Here is an 18,506-nt window from a genome sequence, read left to right as displayed (position 1 = left end):
TAGCTCAGTCGGTAGAGCATGAGACTCTTAATCTCAGGGTCGTGAGTTCGAGCCCCACGTTGGGCGAAAACAAGTAATTTTTGCCTGAATATTGCATTGACTCTCATAATATGGAGATTAATCTTGCATTAGACCTGCAATAACTCCCAAAAATTGTCCAGGAATGGATTTCCTTCATAAAAAATGATTAGTCTGCATACCATCTTGAAGTGGGAGCCCGGCTAGCTCAGTCGGTAGAGCATGAGACTCTTAATCTCAGGGTCGTGGGTTCGAGCCCCACGTTGGGCGAAAATGAGTAATTTTTGCTGGATTATTGCATTGACTCTCATAATCTGGTGAATATTCTTGCATTAGACATGCAATAACTATCAAAAATGGTATCTCCCTTGGTTTCTCATTGGTGGGAAATGTAACTTCAAGATTAGCTAGGGTATGAGTCTAGATGAACACACCGCAATATCACTCATATTCGAGTAGTAAACAGGCCAACCTGAACTGTAAAACATCCCATAAGTGGAGGTAAGGCATAAGTTAGGAGTGAACTGAACACTGTTATGGGCAATTGGACTTCAAATAAAGTGTGGAAGGCAGTGAGGTTACTTTTCTCATGTTATGCAGATTAAACACACAGGGGAATTAGCTCAAATGGTAGAGCGCTTGCTTAGCATGCGAGAAGTAGCGGGATCGATGCCCGCATTCTCCATTATAAAATTTGCATACATTTTATTTTTAACTTGTCATTGCCAAGGTCATTGCAGAGTAAGAACAGAAAAATCACAGATGGCTATCAAATATGGTCTCATTATAACAACTAAAGTGGTTTAATCAAAAGGGTTCAGGTATTCTTTAGCATGTGAGAGGAATTTGAATTCTTATGCAATCTCAAAATGAAGTTCTCACAACTTCCATTTTCATTTTCTCTTATTTTTTTTGACACTCTGTCCTCTGAAGGATGTATAAATCTGGCTTTCCTTGCAAAACAAGAGTAGAGGAATATCCAGGATTTGATTTTCTTCACAAAAAGGGATTGGTCTGCATACTGTCTTAAGGAGGGAACCCGGCTAGCTCAGTCGGTAGAGCATGAGACTCTTAATCTCAGGGTCGTGGGTTAGAGCCACACGTTGGGCGAAAACGAGTAATTTTTGCCTGAATATTGCATTGACTCTCATAATATGGAGATTAATCTTGCATTAGACATGCAATAACTCCCAAAAATTGTCCAGGAATGGATTTCCTTCATAAAAAATGATTAGTCTGCATACCATCGTGAAGTGGGAGCCCGGCTAGCTCAGTCGGTAGAACATGAGACTCTTAATCTCAGGGTCGTGGGTTCGAGCCCCACGTTGGGCGAAAATGAGTAATTTTTGCTGGACTCTCATAATCTGGTGATTATTCTTGCATTAGACATGCAATAACTATCAAAAATGGTATCTCCCTTGGTTTCTCATTGGTGGGAAATTTAACTTCAAGATTAGGTAGGGTATGAGTCTAGATGAATACACCACAATATCACTCATATTCGAGTAGTAAACAGGCCAACCTGAACTGTAAAACATCCCATAAGTGAAGGTAAGGCATAAGTTAGGAGTGAACTGAACACTGTTATGGACAATTGGACTTCAAATAAAGTGTGGAAGGCAGTGAGGTTACTTTTTTCATGTTATGCAGATTAAACACACAGGGGAATTAGCTCAAATGGTAGAGCGCTCGCTTAGCATGCGAGAGGTAGCGGGATCGATGCCCGCATTCTCCATTATAAAATTTGCATACATTTTATTTTTAACTTGTCATTGCCAAGGTCATTGCAGAGTAAGAACAGAAAAATCACAGATGGCTTTCAAATATGGTCTCATTATAACAGCTAAAGTGGTTTAATCAAAAGGGTTCAGGTATTTTTTAGCATGTGAGAGGAATTTGAATTCTTATGCAATCTCAAAATGAAGTTCTCACAACTTCCGTTTTCATTTTCTCTTATTTTTTTTGACACTCTGTCCTCTGAAGGATGTATAAATCTGGCTTTCCTTGCAAAACAAGAGTAGAGGAATATCCAGGATTTGATTTTCTTCACAAAAGGGATTGGTCTGCATACTGTCTTAAGGAGGGAGCCCGGCTAGCTCAGTCGGTAGAGCATGAGACTCTTAATCTCAGGGTCGTGGGTTCGAGCCCCACGTTGGGCGAAAACGAGTAATTTTTGCCTGAATATTGCATTGACTCTCATAATATGGAGATTAATCTTGCATTAGACCTGCAATAACTCCCAGAAATTGTCCAGGAATGGATTTCCTTCATAAAAAATGATTAGTCTGCATACCATCTTGAAGTGGGAGCCCGGCTAGCTCAGTCGGTAGAGCATGAGACTCTTAATCTCAGGGTTGTGGGTTCGAGCCCCACATTTGGCGAAAATGAGTAATTTTTGCTGGATTATTGCATTGACTCTCATAATCTGGTGAATATTCTTGCATTAGACATGCAATAACTATCAAAAATGGTATCTCCCTTGGTTTCTCATTGGTGGGAAATTTAACTTCAAGATTAGCTAGGGTATGAGTCTAGATGAACACACCACAATATCACTAATATTCGAGTAGTAAACAGGCCAACCTGAACTGTAAAACATCCCATAAGTGAAGGTAAGGCATAAATTAGGAGTGAACTTAACACTGTTATGGGCAATTGGACTTCAAATAAAGTGTGGAAGGCAGTGAGGTTACTTTTTTCATGTTATGCAGATTAAACACACAGGGGAATTAGCTCAAATGGTAGAGCGCTCGCTTAGCATGGGAGAGGTAGCGGGATCGATGCCCGCATTCTCCATTATACAATTTGCATACATTTTTGATTTTTAACTTGTCATTGCCAAGGTCATTGCAGAGTAAGAACAGAAAAATAACAGATGGCTTTCAAATATGGTCTCATTATAACAACTAAAGTGGTTTAATCAAAAGGGTTCAGGTATTCTTTAGCATGTGAGAGAAATTTGAATTCTTATGCAATCTCAAAATGAAGTTCTCACAACTTCCATTTTCATTTTCTCTTATTTTTTTTGACACTCTGTCCTCTGAAGGATGTATAAATCTGGCTTTCCTTGCAAAACAAGAGTAGAGGAATATCCAGGATTTGATTTTCTTCACAAAAAGGGATTGGTCTGCATACTGTCTTAAGGAGGGAACCCGGCTAGCTCAGTCGGTAGAGCATGAGACTTTTAATCTCAGGGTCGTGGGTTGGAGCCCCACGTTGGGCGAAAACGAGTAATTTTTGCCTGAATATTGCATTGACTCTCATAATATGGAGATTAATCTTGCATTAGACATGCAATAACTCCCAAAAATTGTCCAGGAATGGATTTCCTTCATAAAAAATGATTAGTCTGCATACCATCTTGAAGTGGGAGCCCGGCTAGCTCAGTCGGTAGAGCATGAGACTCTTAATCTCAGGGTCGTGGGTTCGAGCCCCACGTTGGGCGAAAATGAGTAATTTTTGCTGGACTCTCATAATCTGGTGATTATTCTTGCATTAGACATGCAATAACTATCAAAAATGGTATCTCCCTTGGTTTCTCATTGGTGGGAAATTTAACTTCAAGATTAGGTAGGGTATGAGTCTAGATGAACACACCACAATATCACTCATATTCGAGTAGTAAACAGGCCAACCTGAACTGTAAAACATCCCATAAGTGGAGGTTAGGCATAAATTAGGAGTGAACTTAACACTGTTATGGGCAATTGGACTTCAAATAAAGTGTGGAAGGCAGTAAGGTTACTTTTTTCATGTTATGCAGATTAATCACACAGGGGAATTAGCTCAAATGGTAGAGCGCTCGCTTAGCATGTGAGAGGTAGCGGGATCGATGCCCGCATTCTCCATTATACAATTTGCATACATTTTATTTTTAACTTGTCATTGCCAAGGTCATTGCAGAGTAAGAACAGAAAAATCACAGATGGCTTTCAAATATGGTCTCATTATAACAACTAAAGTGGTTTAATCAAAAGGGTTCAGGTATTCTTTAGCATGTGAGAGGAATTTGAATTCTTATGCAATCTCAAAATGAAGTTCTCACAACTTCCATTTTCATTTTCTCTTATTTTTTTTGACACTCTGTCCTCTGAAGGATGTATAAATCTGGCTTTCCTTGCAAAACAAGAGTAGAGGAATATCCAGGATTTGATTTTCTTCACAAAAAGGGATTGGTCTGCATACTGTCTTAAGGAGGGAACCCGGCTAGCTCAGTCGGTAGAGCATGAGACTCTTAATCTCAGGGTCGTGGGTCTGAGCCCCACGTTGGGCGAAAACGAGTATGTTTTGCCTGAATATTGCATTGACTCTCATAATATGGAGATTAATCTTGCAATAGACATGCAATAACTCCCAAAAATTGTCCAGGAATGGATTTCCTTAATAAAAAATGATTAGTCTGCATACCATCTTGAAGTTGGAGCCCGGCTAGCTCAGTCCGTAGAGCATGAGACTCTTAACCTCAGGGTCGTGGGTTCGAGCCCCACGTTGGGCGAAAATGAGTAATTTTTGCTGGATTATTGCATTGACTCTCATAATCTGGTGAATATTCTTGCATTAGACATGCAATAACTATCAAAAATGGTATCTCCCTTGGTTTCTCATTGGTGGGAAATTTAAATTCAAGATTAGCTAGGGTATGAGTCTAGATGAACACACCGCAATATCACTCATATTCGAGTAGTAAACAGGCCAACCTGAACTGTAAAACATCCCATAAGTGGAGGTAAGGCATAAGTTAGGAGTGAACTGAACACTGTTATGGGCAATTGGACTTCAAATAAAGTTTGGAAGGCAGTGAGGTTACTTTTTTCATGTTATGCAGATTAAACACACAGGGGAATTGGCTCAAATGGTAGAGCGCTCGCTTAGCATGCGAGAGGTAGCGGGATCGATGCCCGCATTCTCCATTATAAAATTTGCATACATTTTATTTTTAACTTGTCATTGCCAAGGTCATTGCAGAGTAAGAACAGAAAAATCACAGATGGCTTTCAAATATGGTCTCATTATAACAACTAAAGTGGTTTAATCAAAAGGGTTCAGGTATTCTTTAGCATGTGAGAGGAATTTGAATTCTTATGCAATCTCAAAATGAAGTTCTCACAACTTCCGTTTTCATTTTCTCTTATTTTTTTTGACACTCTGTCCTCTGAAGGATGTATAAATCTGGCTTTCCTTGCAAAACAAGAGTAGAGGAATATCCAGGATTTGATTTTCTTCACAAAAAGGGATTGGTCTGCATACTGTCTTAAGGAGGGAACCCGGCTAGCTCAGTCGGTAGAGCATGAGACTCTCAATCTCAGGGTCGTGGGTTTGAGCCCCACGTTGGGCGAAAACGAGTATGTTTTGCCTGAATATTGCATTGACTCTCATAATATGGAGATTAATCTTGCATTAGACATGCAATAACTCCCAAAAATTGTCCAGGAATGGATTTCCTTAATAAAAAATGATTAGTCTGCATACCATCTTGAAGTTGGAGCCCGGCTAGCTCAGTCCGTAGAGCATGAGACTCTTAATCTCAGGGTCGTGGGTTCGAGCCCCACATTGGGCGAAAATGAGTAATTTTTGCTGGATTATTGCATTGACTCTCATAATCTGGTGAATATTCTTGCATTAGACATGCAATAACTATCAAAAATGGTATCTCCCTTGGTTTCTCATTGGTGGGAAATTTAAATTCAAGATTAGCTAGGGTATGAGTCTAGATGAACACACTGCAATATCACTCATATTCGAGTAGTAAACAGGCCAACCTGAACTGTAAAACATCCCATAAGTGGAGGTAAGGCATAAGTTAGGAGTGAACTTAACACTGTTACGGGCAATTGGACTTCAAATAAAGTGTGGAAGGCAGTAAGGTTACTTTTTTCATGTTATGCAGATTAAACACACAGGGGAATTAGCTCAAATGGTAGAGCGCTCGCTTAGCATGCGAGAGGTAGCGGGATCGATGCCCGCATTCTCCATTATAAAATTTGCATACATTTTATTTTTAACTTGTCATTGCCAAGGTCATTGCAGAGTAAGAACAGAAAAATCACAGATGGCTTTCAAATATGGTCTCATTATAACAACTAAAGTGGTTTAATCAAAAGGGTTCAGGTATTCTTTAGCATGTGAGAGGAATTTGAATTCTTAAGCAATCTCAAAATGAAGTTCTCACAACTTCCATTTTAATTTTCTCTTATTTTTTTTTTGACACTCTGTCCTCTGAAGGATGTATAAATCTGGCTTTCCTTGCAAAACAAGAGTAGAGGAATATCCAGGATTTGATTTTCTTCACAAAAAGGGATTGGTCTGCATACTGTCTTAAGGAGGGAGCCCGGCTAGCTCAGTCGGTAGAGCATGAGACTCTTAATCTCAGGGTCGTGTGTTCGAGCCCCACGTTGGGCGAAAAAGAGTAATTTTTGCCTGAATATTGCATTGACTCTCATAATATGGAGATTAATCTTGCATTAGACCTGCAATAACTCCCAAAAATTGTCCAGGAATGGATTTCCTTCATAAAAAATAATTGGTCTGCATACCATCTTGAAGTGGGAGCCCGGCTAGCTCAGTCGGTAGAGCATGAGACTCTTAATCTCAGGGTCGTGGGTTCGAGCCACACGTTGGGCGAAAATGAGTAGTTTTTGCTGTATTATTGCATTGACTCTCATAATCTGGTGAATATTCTTGCATTAGACATGCAATAACTATCAAAAATGGTATCTCCCTTGGTTTCTCATTGGTGGGAAATTTAACTTCAAGATTAGCTAGGGTATGAGTCTAGATGAACACACCGCAATATCAATCATATTCGAGTAGTAAACAGGCCAACCTGAACTGTAAAACATCCCATAAGTGGAGGTAAGGCATAAGTTAGGAGTGAACTTAACACTGTTATGGGCAATTGGACTTCAAATAAAGTGTGGAAGGCAGTAAGGTTACTTTTTTCATGTTATGCAGATTAAACACACAGGGGAATTAGCTCAAATGGTAGAGCGCTCGCTTAGCATGCGAGAGGTAGCGGGATCGATGCCCGCATTCTCTATTATAAAATTTGCATACATTTTATTTTTAACTTGTCATTGCCAAGGTCTTTGCAGAGTAAGAACAGAAAAATCACAGATGGCTTTCAAATATGGTCTCATTATAACAACTAAAGTGGTTTAATCAAAAGGGTTCAGGTATTCTTTAGCATGTGAGAGGAATTTGAATTCTTATGCAATCTCAAAATGAAGTTCTCACAACTTCCATTTTCATTTTCTCTTTTTTTTTGACACTCTGTCCTCTGAAGGATGTATACATCTGGCTTTCCTTGCAAAACAAGAGTAGAGGAATATCCAGGATTTGATTTTCTTCACAAAAAGGGATTGGTCTGCATACTGTCTTAAGGAGGGAGCCCGGCTAGCTCAGTCGGTAGAGCATGAGACTCTTAATCTCAGGGTCGTGGGTTGGAGCCCCACGTTGGGCGAAAACGAGTAATTTTTGCCTGAATATTGCATTGACTCTCATAATATGGAGATTAATCTTGCATTAGACCTGCAATAACTCCCAAAAATTGTCCAGGAATGGATTTCCTTCATAAAAAATGATTAGTCTGCATACCATCTTGAAGTGGGAGCCCGGCTAGCTCAGTCGGTAGAGCATGAGACTCTTAATCTCAGGGTCGTGGGTTCGAGCCCCACGTTGGGCGAAAATGAGTAATTCTTGCTGGATTATTGCATTGACTCTCATAATCTGGTGAATATTCTTGCATTAGACATGCAATAACTATCAAAAATGGTATCTCCCTTGGTTTCTCATTGGTGGGAAATTTAACTTCAAGATTAGCTAGGGTATGAGTCTAGATGAACACACCGCAATATCACTCATATTCGAGTAGTAAACAGGCCAACCTGAACTGTAAAACATCCCATAAGTGGAGGTAAGGCATAAGTTAGGAATTAACTTAACACTGTTATGGGCAATTGGACTTCAAATAAAGTGTGGAAGGCAGTAAGGTTACTTTTTTCATGTTATGCAGATTAAACACACAGGGGAATTAGCTCAAATGGTAGAGCGCTCGCTTAGCATGCGAGAGGTAGCGGGATCGATGCCCGCATTCTCCATTATAAAATTTGCATACATTTTATTTTTAACTTGTCATTGCCAAGGTCATTGCAGAGTAAGAACAGAAAAATCACAGATGGCTTTCGAATATGGTCTCATTAGAACAACTAAAGTGGTTTAATCAAAAGGGTTCAGGTATTCTTTAGCATGTGAGAGGAATTTGAATTCTTATGCAATCTCAAAATGAAGTTCTCACAACTTCCATTTTCATTTTCTCTTATTTTTTTTGACACTCTGTCCTCTGAAGGATGTATAAATCTGGCTTTCCTTGCAAAACAAGAGTAGAGGAATATCCAGGATTTGATTTTCTTCACAAAAAGGGATTGGTCTGCATACTGTCTTCAGGAGGGAACCCGGCTAGCTCAGTCGGTAGTGCATGAGACTCTTAATCTCAGGGTCGTGGGTTCGAGCCCCACGTTGGGCGAAAACGAGTAATTTTTGCCTGAATATTGCATTGACTCTCATAATATGGAGATTAATCTTGCATTAGACCTGCAATAACTCCCAAAAATTGTCCAGGAATGGATTTCCTTCATAAAAAATGATTAGTCTGCATACCATCTTGAAGTGGGAGCCCGGCTAGCTCAGTCGGTAGAGCATGAGACTCTTAATCTCAGGGTCGTGGGTTCGAGCCCCACGTTGGGCGAAAATGAGTAATTTTTGCTGGATTATTGCATTGACTCTCATAATCTGGTGAATATTCTTGCATTAGACATGCAATAACTTTCAAAAATGGTATCTCCCTTGGTTTCTCATTGGTGGGAAATTTAACTTCAAGATTAGCTAGGGTATGAGTCTAGATGAACACACCGCAATATCACTCATATTCGAGTAGTAAACAGGCCAACCTGAACTGTAAAACATCCCATAAGTGGAGGTAAGGCATAAGTTAGGAGTGAACTTAACACTGTTATGGGCAATTGGACTTCAAATAAAGTGTGGAAGGCAGTAAGGTTACTTTTTTCATGTTATGCAGATTAAACACACAGGGGAATTAGCTCAAATGGTAGAGCGCTCGCTTAGCATGCGAGAGGTAGCGGGATCGATGCCCGCATTCTCCATTATAAAATTTGCATACATTTTATTTTTAACTTGTCATTGCCAAGGTCATTGCAGAGTAAGAACAGAAAAATCACAGATGGCTTTCAAATATGGTCTCATTATAACAACTAAAGTGGTTTAATCAAAAGGGTTCAGGTATTCTTTAGCATGTGAGAGGAATTTGAATTCTTCTGCAATCTCAAAATGAAGTTCTCACAACTTCCATTTTAATTTTCTCTTATTTTTTTTGACACTCTGTCCTCTGAAGGATGTATAAATCTGGCTTTCCTTGCAAAACAAGAGTAGAGGAATATCCAGGATTTGATTTTCTTCACAAAAAGGGATTGGTCTGCATACTGTCTTAAGGAGGGAGCCCGGCTAGCTCAGTCGGTAGAGCATGAGACTCTTAATCTCAGGGTCGTGTGTTCGAGCCCCACGTTGGGCAAAAAAGAGTAATTTTTGCCTGAATATTGCATTGACTCTCATAATATGGAGATTAATCTTGCATTAGACCTGCAATAACTCCCAAAAATTGTCCAGGAATGGATTTCCTTCATAAAAAATAATTAGTCTGCATACCATCTTGAAGTGGGAGCCCGGCTAGCTCAGTCGGTAGAGCATGAGACTCTTAATCTCAGGGTCGTGGGTTCGAGCCACACGTTGGGCGAAAATGAGTAGTTTTTGCTGTATTATTGCATTGACTCTCATAATCTGGTGAATATTCTTGCATTAGACATGCAATAACTATCAAAAATGGTATCTCCCTTGGTTTCTCATTGGTGGGAAATTTAACTTCAAGATTAGCTAGGGTATGAGTCTAGATGAACACACCGCAATATCACTCATATTCGAGTAGTAAACAGGCCAACCTGAACTGTAAAACATCCCATAAGTGGAGGTAAGGCATAAGTTAGGAGTGAACTTAACACTGTTATGGGCAATTGGACTTCAAATAAAGTGTGGAAGGCAGTAAGGTTACTTTTTTCATGTTATGCAGATTAAACACACAGGGGAATTAGCTCAAATGGTAGAGCGCTCGCTTAGCATGCGAGAGGTAGCGGGATCGATGCCCGCATTCTCTATTATAAAATTTGCATACATTTTCTTTTTAACTTGTCATTGCCAAGGTCTTTGCAGAGTAAGAACAGAAAAATCACAGATGGCTTTCAAATATGGTCTCATTATAACAACTAAAGTGGTTCAATCAAAAGGGTTCAGGTATTCTTTAGCATGTGAGAGGAATTTGAATTCTTATGCAATCTCAAAATGAAGTTCTCACAACTTCCATTTTCATTTTCTCTTTTTTTTTGACACTCTGTCCTCTGAAGGATGTATAAATCTGGCTTTCCTTGCAAAACAAGAGTAGAGGAATATCCAGGATTTGATTTTCTTCACAAAAAGGGATTGGTCTGCATACTGTCTTAAGGAGGGAGCCCGGCTAGCTCAGTCGGTAGAGCATGAGACTCTTAATCTCAGGGTCGTGGGTTCGAGCCCCACGTTGGGCGAAAACGAGTAATTTTTGCCTGAATATTGCATTGACTCTCATAATATGGAGATTAATCTTGCATTAGACCTGCAATAACTCCCAAAAATTGTCCAGGAATGGATTTCCTTCATAAAAAATGATTAGTCTGCATACCATCTTGAAGTGGGAGCCCGGCTAGCTCAGTCGGTAGAGCATGAGACTCTTAATCTCAGGGTCGTGGGTTCGAGCCCCACGTTGGGCGAAAATGAGTAATTTTTGCTGGATTATTGCATTGACTCTCATAATCTGGTGAATATTCTTGCATTAGACATGCAGTAACTATCTAAAATGGTATCTCCCTTGGTATTTCATTGGTGGGAAATTTAACTTCAAGATTAGCTAGGGTATGAGTCTAGATGAACACACCGCAATATCACTCATATTCGAGTAGTAAACAGGCCAACCTGAACTGTAAAACATCCCATAAGTGGAGGTAAGGCATAAGTTAGGAGTGAACTTAACACTGTTATGGGCAATTGGACTTCAAATAAAGTGTGGAAGGCAGTAAGGTTACTTTTTTCATGTTATGCAGATTAAACACACAGGGGAATTAGCTCAAATGGTAGAGCGCTCGCTTAGCATGCGAGAGGTAGCGGGATCGATGCCCGCATTCTCCATTATAAAATTTGCATACATTTTATTTTTAACTTGTCATTGCCAAGGTCATTGCAGAGTAAGAACAGAAAAATCACAGATGGCTTTCGAATATGGTCTCATTATAACAACTAAAGTGGTTTAATCAAAAGGGTTCAGGTATTCTTTAGCATGTGAGAGGAATTTGAATTCTTATGCAATCTCAAAATGAAGTTCTCACAACTTCCATTTTCATTTTCTCTTATTTTTTTTGACACTCTGTCCTCTGAAGGATGTATAAATCTGGCTTTCCTTGCAAAACAAGAGTAGAGGAATATCCAGGATTTGATTTTCTTCACAAAAAGGGATTGGTCTGCATACTGTCTTAAGGAGGGAACCCGGCTAGCTCAGTCGGTACAGCATGAGACTCTTAATCTCAGGGTCGTGGGTTCGAGCCCCACGTTGGGCGAAAACGAGTAATTTTTGCCTGAATATTGCATTGACTCTCATAATATGGAGATTAATCTTGCATTAGACGTGCAATAACTCCCAAAAATTGTCCAGGAATGGATTTCCTTCATAAAAAATGATTAGTCTGCATACCATCTTGAAGTGGGAGCCCGGCTAGCTCAGTCGGTAGAGCATGAGACTCTTAATCTCAGGGTCGTGGGTTCGAGCCCCACGTTGGGCGAAAATGAGTAATTTTTGCTGGATTATTGCATTGACTCTCATAATCTGGTGAATATTCTTGCATTAGACGTGCAATAACTATCTAAAATGGTATCTCCCTTTGTTTCTCATTGGTGGGAAATTTAACTTCAAGATTAGCTAGGGTATGAGTCTAGATGAACACACCGCAATATCACTCATATTCGAGTAGTAAACAGGCCAACCTGAACTGTAAAACATCCCATAAGTGGAGGTAAGGCATAAGTTAGGAGTGAACTTAACACTGTTATGGGCAATTGGACTTCAAATAAAGTGTGGAAGGCAGTAAGGTTACTTTTTTCATGTTATGCAGATTAAACACACAGGGGAATTAGCTCAAATGGTAGAGCGCTCGCTTAGCATGCGAGAGGTAGCGGGATCGATGCCCGCATTCTCCATTATAAAATTTGCATACATTTTATTTTTAACTTGTCATTGCCAAGGTCATTGCAGAGTAAGAACAGAAAAATCACAGATGGCTTTCGAATATGGTCTCATTATAACAACTAAAGTGGTTTAATCAAAAGGGTTCAGGTATTCTTTAGCATGTGAGAGGAATTTGAATTCTTATGCAATCTCAAAATGAAGTTCTCACAACTTCCATTTTCATTTTCTCTTATTTTTTTTGACACTCTGTCCTCTGAAGGATGTATAAATCTGGCTTTCCTTGCAAAACAAGAGTAGAGGAATATCCAGGATTTGATTTTCTTCACAAAAAGGGATTGGTCTGCATACTGTCTTAAGGAGGGAACCCGGCTAGCTCAGTCGGTAGTGCATGAGACTCTTAATCTCAGGGTCGTGGGTTCGAGCCCCACGTTGGGCGAAAACGAGTAAATTTTGCCTGAATATTGCATTGACTCTCATAATATGGAGATTAATCTTGCATTAGACCTGCAATAACTCCCAAAAATTGTCCAGGAATGGATTTCCTTCATAAAAAATGATTAGTCTGCATACCATCTTGAAGTGGGAGCCCGGCTAGCTCAGTCGGTAGAGCATGAGACTCTTAATCTGAGGGTCGTGGGTTCGAGCCCCACGTTGGGCGAAAATGAGTAATTTTTGCTGGATTATTGCATTGACTCTCATAATCTGGTGAATATTCTTGCATTAGACATGCAGTAACTATCTAAAATGGTATCTCCCTTGGTATTTCATTGGTGGGAAATTTAACTTCAAGATTAGCTAGGGTATGAGTCTAGATGAACACACCGCAATATCACTCATATTCGAGTAGTAAACAGGCCAACCTGAACTGTAAAACATCCCATAAGTGGAGGTAAGGCATAAGTTAGGAGTGAACTTAACACTGTTATGGGCAATTGGACTTCAAATAAAGTGTGGAAGGCAGTAAGGTTACTTTTTTCATGTTATGCAGATTAAACACACAGGGGAATTAGCTCAAATGGTAGAGCGCTCGCTTAGCATGCGAGAGGTAGCGGGATCGATGCCCGCATTCTCCATTATAAAATTTGCATACATTTTATTTTTAACTTGTCATTGCCAAGGTCATTGCAGAGTAAGAACAGAAAAATCACAGATGGCTTTCAAATATGGTCTCATTATAACAACTAAAGTGGTTTAATCAAAAGGGTTCAGGTATTCTTAAGCATGTGAGAGGAATTTGAATTCTTATGCAATCTCAAAATGAAGTTCTCACAACTTCCGTTTTCATTTTCTCTTATTTTTTTTTGACACTCTGTCCTCTGAAGGATGTATAAATCTGGCTTTCCTTGCAAAACAAGAGTAGAGGAATATCCAGGATTTGATTTTCTTCACAAAAAGGGATTGGTCTGCATACTGTCTTAAGGAGGGAACCCGGCTAGCTCAGTCGGTACAGCATGAGACTCTTAATCTCAGGGTCGTGGGTTCGAGCCCCACGTTGGGCGAAAACGAGTAATTTTTGCCTGAATATTGCATTGACTCTCATAATATGGAGATTAATCTTGCATTAGACGTGCAATAACTCCCAAAAATTGTCCAGGAATGGATTTCCTTCATAAAAAATGATTAGTCTGCATACCATCTTGAAGTGGGAGCCCGGCTAGCTCAGTCGGTAGAGCATGAGACTCTTAATCTCAGGGTCGTGGGTTCGAGCCCCACGTTGGGCGAAAATGAGTAATTTTTGCTGGATTATTGCATTGACTCTCATAATCTGGTGAATATTCTTGCATTAGACGTGCAATAACTATCTAAAATGGTATCTCCCTTTGTTTCTCATTGGTGGGAAATTTAACTTCAAGATTAGCTAGGGTATGAGTCTAGATGAACACACCGCAATATCACTCATATTCGAGTAGTAAACAGGCCAACCTGAACTGTAAAACATCCCATAAGTGGAGGTAAGGCATAAGTTAGGAGTGAACTTAACACTGTTATGGGCAATTGGACTTCAAATAAAGTGTGGAAGGCAGTAAGGTTACTTTTTTCATGTTATGCAGATTAAACACACAGGGGAATTAGCTCAAATGGTAGAGCGCTCGCTTAGCATGCGAGAGGTAGCGGGATCGATGCCCGCATTCTCCATTATAAAATTTGCATACATTTTATTTTTAACTTGTCATTGCCAAGGTCATTGCAGAGTAAGAACAGAAAAATCACAGATGGCTTTCGAATATGGTCTCATTATAACAACTAAAGTGGTTTAATCAAAAGGGTTCAGGTATTCTTTAGCATGTGAGAGGAATTTGAATTCTTATGCAATCTCAAAATGAAGTTCTCACAACTTCCATTTTCATTTTCTCTTATTTTTTTTGACACTCTGTCCTCTGAAGGATGTATAAATCTGGCTTTCCTTGCAAAACAAGAGTAGAGGAATATCCAGGATTTGATTTTCTTCACAAAAAGGGATTGGTCTGCATACTGTCTTAAGGAGGGAACCCGGCTAGCTCAGTCGGTAGTGCATGAGACTCTTAATCTCAGGGTCGTGGGTTCGAGCCCCACGTTGGGCGAAAACGAGTAAATTTTGCCTGAATATTGCATTGACTCTCATAATATGGAGATTAATCTTGCATTAGACCTGCAATAACTCCCAAAAATTGTCCAGGAATGGATTTCCTTCATAAAAAATGATTAGTCTGCATACCATCTTGAAGTGGGAGCCCGGCTAGCTCAGTCGGTAGAGCATGAGACTCTTAATCTGAGGGTCGTGGGTTCGAGCCCCACGTTGGGCGAAAATGAGTAATTTTTGCTGGATTATTGCATTGACTCTCATAATCTGGTGAATATTCTTGCATTAGACATGCAGTAACTATCTAAAATGGTATCTCCCTTGGTATTTCATTGGTGGGAAATTTAACTTCAAGATTAGCTAGGGTATGAGTCTAGATGAACACACCGCAATATCACTCATATTCGAGTAGTAAACAGGCCAACCTGAACTGTAAAACATCCCATAAGTGGAGGTAAGGCATAAGTTAGGAGTGAACTTAACACTGTTATGGGCAATTGGACTTCAAATAAAGTGTGGAAGGCAGTAAGGTTACTTTTTTCATGTTATGCAGATTAAACACACAGGGGAATTAGCTCAAATGGTAGAGCACTCGCTTAGCATGCGAGAGGTAGCGGGATCGATGCCCGCATTCTCCATTATAAAATTTGCATACATTTTATTTTTAACTTGTCATTGCCAAGGTCATTGCAGAGTAAGAACAGAAAAATCACAGATGGCTTTCAAATATGGTCTCATTATAACAACTAAAGTGGTTTAATCAAAAGGGTTCAGGTATTCTTAAGCATGTGAGAGGAATTTGAATTCTTATGCAATCTCAAAATGAAGTTCTCACAACTTCCGTTTTCATTTTCTCTTATTTTTTTTTGACACTCTGTCCTCTGAAGGATGTATAAATCTGGCTTTCCTTGCAAAACAAGAGTAGAGGAATATCCAGGATTTGATTTTCTTCACAAAAAGGGATTGGTCTGCATACTGTCTTAAGGAGGGAGCCCGGCTAGCTCAGTCGGTAGAGCATGAGACTCTTAATCTCAGGGTCGTGGGTTCGAGCCCCACGTTGGGCGAAAACGAGTAATTTTTGCCTGAATATTGCATTGACTCTCATAATATGGAGATTAATCTTGCATTAGACCTGCAATAACTCCCAAAAATTGTCCAGGAATGGATTTCCTTCATAAAAAATGATTAGTCTGCATACCATCTTGAAGTGGGAGCCCGGCTAGCTCAGTCGGTAGAGCATGAGACTCTTAATCTCAGGGTCGTGGGTTCAAGCCCCACGTTTGGCGAAAATGAGTAATTTTTGCTGGATTATTGCATTGACTCTCATAATCTGGTGAATATTCTTGCATTAGACATGCAATAACTATCAAAAATGGTATCTCCCTTGGTTTCTCATTGGTGGGAAATTTAACTTCAAGATTAGCTAGGGTATGAGTCTAGATGAACACACCGCAATATCACTCATATTCGAGTAGTAAACAGGCCAACCTGAACTGTAAAACATCCCATAAGTGGAGGTAAGGCATAAGTTAGGAGTGAACTTAACACTGTTATGGGCAATTGGACTTCAAATAAAGTGTGGAAGGCAGTAAGGTTACTTTTTTCATGTTATGCAGATTAAACACACAGGGGAATTAGCTCAAATGGTAGAGCGCTCGCTTAGCATGCGAGAGGTAGCGGGATCGATGCCCGCATTCTCCATTATAAAATTTGCATACATTTTATTTTTAACTTGTCATTGCCAAGGTCATTGCAGAGTAAGAACAGAAAAATCACAGATGGCTTTCGAATATGGTCTCATTATAACAACTAAAGTGGTTTAATCAAAAGGGTTCAGGTATTCTTTAGCATGTGAGAGGAATTTGAATTCTTATGCAATCTCAAAATGAAGTTCTCACAACTTCCATTTTCATTTTCTCTTATTTTTTTTGACACTCTGTCCTCTGAAGGATGTATAAATCTGGCTTTCCTTGCAAAACAAGAGTAGAGGAATATCCAGGATTTGATTTTCTTCACAAAAAGGGATTGGTCTGCATACTGTCTTAAGGAGGGAACCCGGCTAGCTCAGTCGGTACAGCATGAGACTCTTAATCTCAGGGTCGTGGGTTCGAGCCCCACGTTGTGCGAAAAAGAGTAATTTTTGCCTGAATATTGCATTGACTCTCATAATATGGAGATTAATCTTGCATTAGACGTGCAATAACTCCCAAAAATTGTCCAGGAATGGATTTCCTTCATAAAAAATGATTAGTCTGCATACCATCTTGAAGTGGGAGCCCGGCTAGCTCAGTCGGTAGAGCATGAGACTCTTAATCTCAGGGTCGTGGGTTCGAGCCCCACGTTGGGCGAAAATGAGTAATTTTTGCTGGATTATTGCATTGACTCTCATAATCTGGTGAATATTCTTGCATTAGACATGCAATAACTATCTAAAATGGTATCTCCCTTTGTTTCTCATTGGTGGGAAATTTAACTTCAAGATTAGCTAGGGTATGAGTCTAGATGAACACACCGCAATATCACTCATATTCGAGTAGTAAACAGGCCAACCTGAACTGTAAAACATCCCATAAGTGGAGGTAAGGCATAAGTTAGGAGTGAACTTAACACTGTTATGGGCAATTGGACTTCAAATAAAGTGTGGAAGGCAGTAAGGTTACTTTTTTCATGTTATGCAGATTAAACACACAGGGGAATTAGCTCAAATGGTAGAGCGCTCGCTTAGCATGCGAGAGGTAGCGGGATCGATGCCCGCATTCTCCATTATAAAATTTGCATACATTTTATTTTTAACTTGTCATTGCCAAGGTCATTGCAGAGTAAGAACAGAAAAATCACAGATGGCTTTCGAATATGTTCTCATTATAACAACTAAAGTGGTTTAATCAAAAGGGTTCAGGTATTCTTTAGCATGTGAGAGGAATTTGAATTCTTATGCAATCTCAAAATGAAGTTCTCACAACTTCCATTTTCATTTTCTCTTATTTTTTTTGACACTCTGTCCTCTGAAGGATGTATAAATCTGGCTTTCCTTGCAAAACAAGAGTAGAGGAATATCCAGGATTTGATTTTCTTCACAAAAAGGGATTGGTCTGCATACTGTCTTAAGGAGGGAACCCGGCTAGCTCAGTCGGTAGTGCATGAGACTCTTAATCTCAGGGTCGTGGGTTCGAGCCCCACGTTGGGCGAAAACGAGTAAATTTTGCCTGAATATTGCATTGACTCTCATAATATGGAGATTAATCTTGCATTAGACCTGCAATAACTCCCAAAAATTGTCCAGGAATGGATTTCCTTCATAAAAAATGATTAGTCTGCATACCATCTTGAAGTGGGAGCCCGGCTAGCTCAGTCGGTAGAGCATGAGACTCTTAATCTGAGGGTCGTGGGTTCGAGCCCCACGTTGGGCGAAAATGAGTAATTTTTGCTGGATTATTGCATTGACTCTCATAATCTGGTGAATATTCTTGCATTAGACATGCAATAACTATCAAAAATGGTATCTCCCTTGGTTTCTCATTGGTGGGAAATTTAACTTCAAGATTAGCTAGGGTATGAGTCTAGATGAACACACCGCAATATCACTCATATTCGAGT

At 39.7% G+C, this 18,506-nt stretch overlaps 23 non-coding genes across 23 annotated transcripts; all 23 read left to right on the top strand.

Moving 5' to 3' along the window:
- Positions 1-215: 215 nt before the first annotated feature.
- TRNAK-CUU (transfer RNA lysine (anticodon CUU)) lies at positions 216-288 on the top strand. Its single transcript has one exon. It is a non-coding gene; the product is annotated as a tRNA-Lys (tRNA).
- A 1,392-nt stretch (positions 289-1,680) lies between these two features.
- Positions 1,681-1,753, top strand: TRNAA-AGC (transfer RNA alanine (anticodon AGC)). The gene has a single exon. It is a non-coding gene; the product is annotated as a tRNA-Ala (tRNA).
- Positions 1,754-2,104: 351 nt separating this feature from the next.
- On the top strand, positions 2,105-2,177 carry TRNAK-CUU (transfer RNA lysine (anticodon CUU)). The gene has a single exon. It is a non-coding gene; the product is annotated as a tRNA-Lys (tRNA).
- Positions 2,178-3,390: 1,213 nt separating this feature from the next.
- On the top strand, positions 3,391-3,463 carry TRNAK-CUU (transfer RNA lysine (anticodon CUU)). Its single transcript has one exon. It is a non-coding gene; the product is annotated as a tRNA-Lys (tRNA).
- A 1,392-nt stretch (positions 3,464-4,855) lies between these two features.
- Positions 4,856-4,928, top strand: TRNAA-AGC (transfer RNA alanine (anticodon AGC)). Its single transcript has one exon. It is a non-coding gene; the product is annotated as a tRNA-Ala (tRNA).
- A 352-nt stretch (positions 4,929-5,280) lies between these two features.
- Positions 5,281-5,353, top strand: TRNAE-CUC (transfer RNA glutamic acid (anticodon CUC)). Its single transcript has one exon. It is a non-coding gene; the product is annotated as a tRNA-Glu (tRNA).
- Positions 5,354-5,917: 564 nt separating this feature from the next.
- On the top strand, positions 5,918-5,990 carry TRNAA-AGC (transfer RNA alanine (anticodon AGC)). Its single transcript has one exon. It is a non-coding gene; the product is annotated as a tRNA-Ala (tRNA).
- Positions 5,991-7,626: 1,636 nt separating this feature from the next.
- On the top strand, positions 7,627-7,699 carry TRNAK-CUU (transfer RNA lysine (anticodon CUU)). Its single transcript has one exon. It is a non-coding gene; the product is annotated as a tRNA-Lys (tRNA).
- Positions 7,700-8,041: 342 nt separating this feature from the next.
- Positions 8,042-8,114, top strand: TRNAA-AGC (transfer RNA alanine (anticodon AGC)). Its single transcript has one exon. It is a non-coding gene; the product is annotated as a tRNA-Ala (tRNA).
- A 574-nt stretch (positions 8,115-8,688) lies between these two features.
- Positions 8,689-8,761, top strand: TRNAK-CUU (transfer RNA lysine (anticodon CUU)). The gene has a single exon. It is a non-coding gene; the product is annotated as a tRNA-Lys (tRNA).
- A 342-nt stretch (positions 8,762-9,103) lies between these two features.
- TRNAA-AGC (transfer RNA alanine (anticodon AGC)) lies at positions 9,104-9,176 on the top strand. The gene has a single exon. It is a non-coding gene; the product is annotated as a tRNA-Ala (tRNA).
- A 1,412-nt stretch (positions 9,177-10,588) lies between these two features.
- On the top strand, positions 10,589-10,661 carry TRNAK-CUU (transfer RNA lysine (anticodon CUU)). Its single transcript has one exon. It is a non-coding gene; the product is annotated as a tRNA-Lys (tRNA).
- Positions 10,662-10,810: 149 nt separating this feature from the next.
- TRNAK-CUU (transfer RNA lysine (anticodon CUU)) lies at positions 10,811-10,883 on the top strand. Its single transcript has one exon. It is a non-coding gene; the product is annotated as a tRNA-Lys (tRNA).
- A 342-nt stretch (positions 10,884-11,225) lies between these two features.
- TRNAA-AGC (transfer RNA alanine (anticodon AGC)) lies at positions 11,226-11,298 on the top strand. Its single transcript has one exon. It is a non-coding gene; the product is annotated as a tRNA-Ala (tRNA).
- Positions 11,299-11,872: 574 nt separating this feature from the next.
- TRNAK-CUU (transfer RNA lysine (anticodon CUU)) lies at positions 11,873-11,945 on the top strand. Its single transcript has one exon. It is a non-coding gene; the product is annotated as a tRNA-Lys (tRNA).
- A 342-nt stretch (positions 11,946-12,287) lies between these two features.
- Positions 12,288-12,360, top strand: TRNAA-AGC (transfer RNA alanine (anticodon AGC)). The gene has a single exon. It is a non-coding gene; the product is annotated as a tRNA-Ala (tRNA).
- A 989-nt stretch (positions 12,361-13,349) lies between these two features.
- Positions 13,350-13,422, top strand: TRNAA-AGC (transfer RNA alanine (anticodon AGC)). Its single transcript has one exon. It is a non-coding gene; the product is annotated as a tRNA-Ala (tRNA).
- Positions 13,423-13,997: 575 nt separating this feature from the next.
- TRNAK-CUU (transfer RNA lysine (anticodon CUU)) lies at positions 13,998-14,070 on the top strand. The gene has a single exon. It is a non-coding gene; the product is annotated as a tRNA-Lys (tRNA).
- A 342-nt stretch (positions 14,071-14,412) lies between these two features.
- TRNAA-AGC (transfer RNA alanine (anticodon AGC)) lies at positions 14,413-14,485 on the top strand. Its single transcript has one exon. It is a non-coding gene; the product is annotated as a tRNA-Ala (tRNA).
- Positions 14,486-15,900: 1,415 nt separating this feature from the next.
- TRNAK-CUU (transfer RNA lysine (anticodon CUU)) lies at positions 15,901-15,973 on the top strand. The gene has a single exon. It is a non-coding gene; the product is annotated as a tRNA-Lys (tRNA).
- Positions 15,974-16,537: 564 nt separating this feature from the next.
- TRNAA-AGC (transfer RNA alanine (anticodon AGC)) lies at positions 16,538-16,610 on the top strand. Its single transcript has one exon. It is a non-coding gene; the product is annotated as a tRNA-Ala (tRNA).
- A 574-nt stretch (positions 16,611-17,184) lies between these two features.
- TRNAK-CUU (transfer RNA lysine (anticodon CUU)) lies at positions 17,185-17,257 on the top strand. The gene has a single exon. It is a non-coding gene; the product is annotated as a tRNA-Lys (tRNA).
- A 342-nt stretch (positions 17,258-17,599) lies between these two features.
- On the top strand, positions 17,600-17,672 carry TRNAA-AGC (transfer RNA alanine (anticodon AGC)). Its single transcript has one exon. It is a non-coding gene; the product is annotated as a tRNA-Ala (tRNA).
- The last annotated feature ends 834 nt before the right edge of the window (positions 17,673-18,506 follow it).

Source organism: Lissotriton vulgaris, chromosome 1_1 (assembly GCF_964263255.1).
Source record: "Lissotriton vulgaris chromosome 1_1, aLisVul1.2, whole genome shotgun sequence".
Lineage (NCBI taxonomy): Eukaryota > Metazoa > Chordata > Amphibia > Caudata > Salamandridae > Lissotriton > Lissotriton vulgaris.
This window is presented reverse-complemented; position numbering and strand designations above follow the sequence as displayed.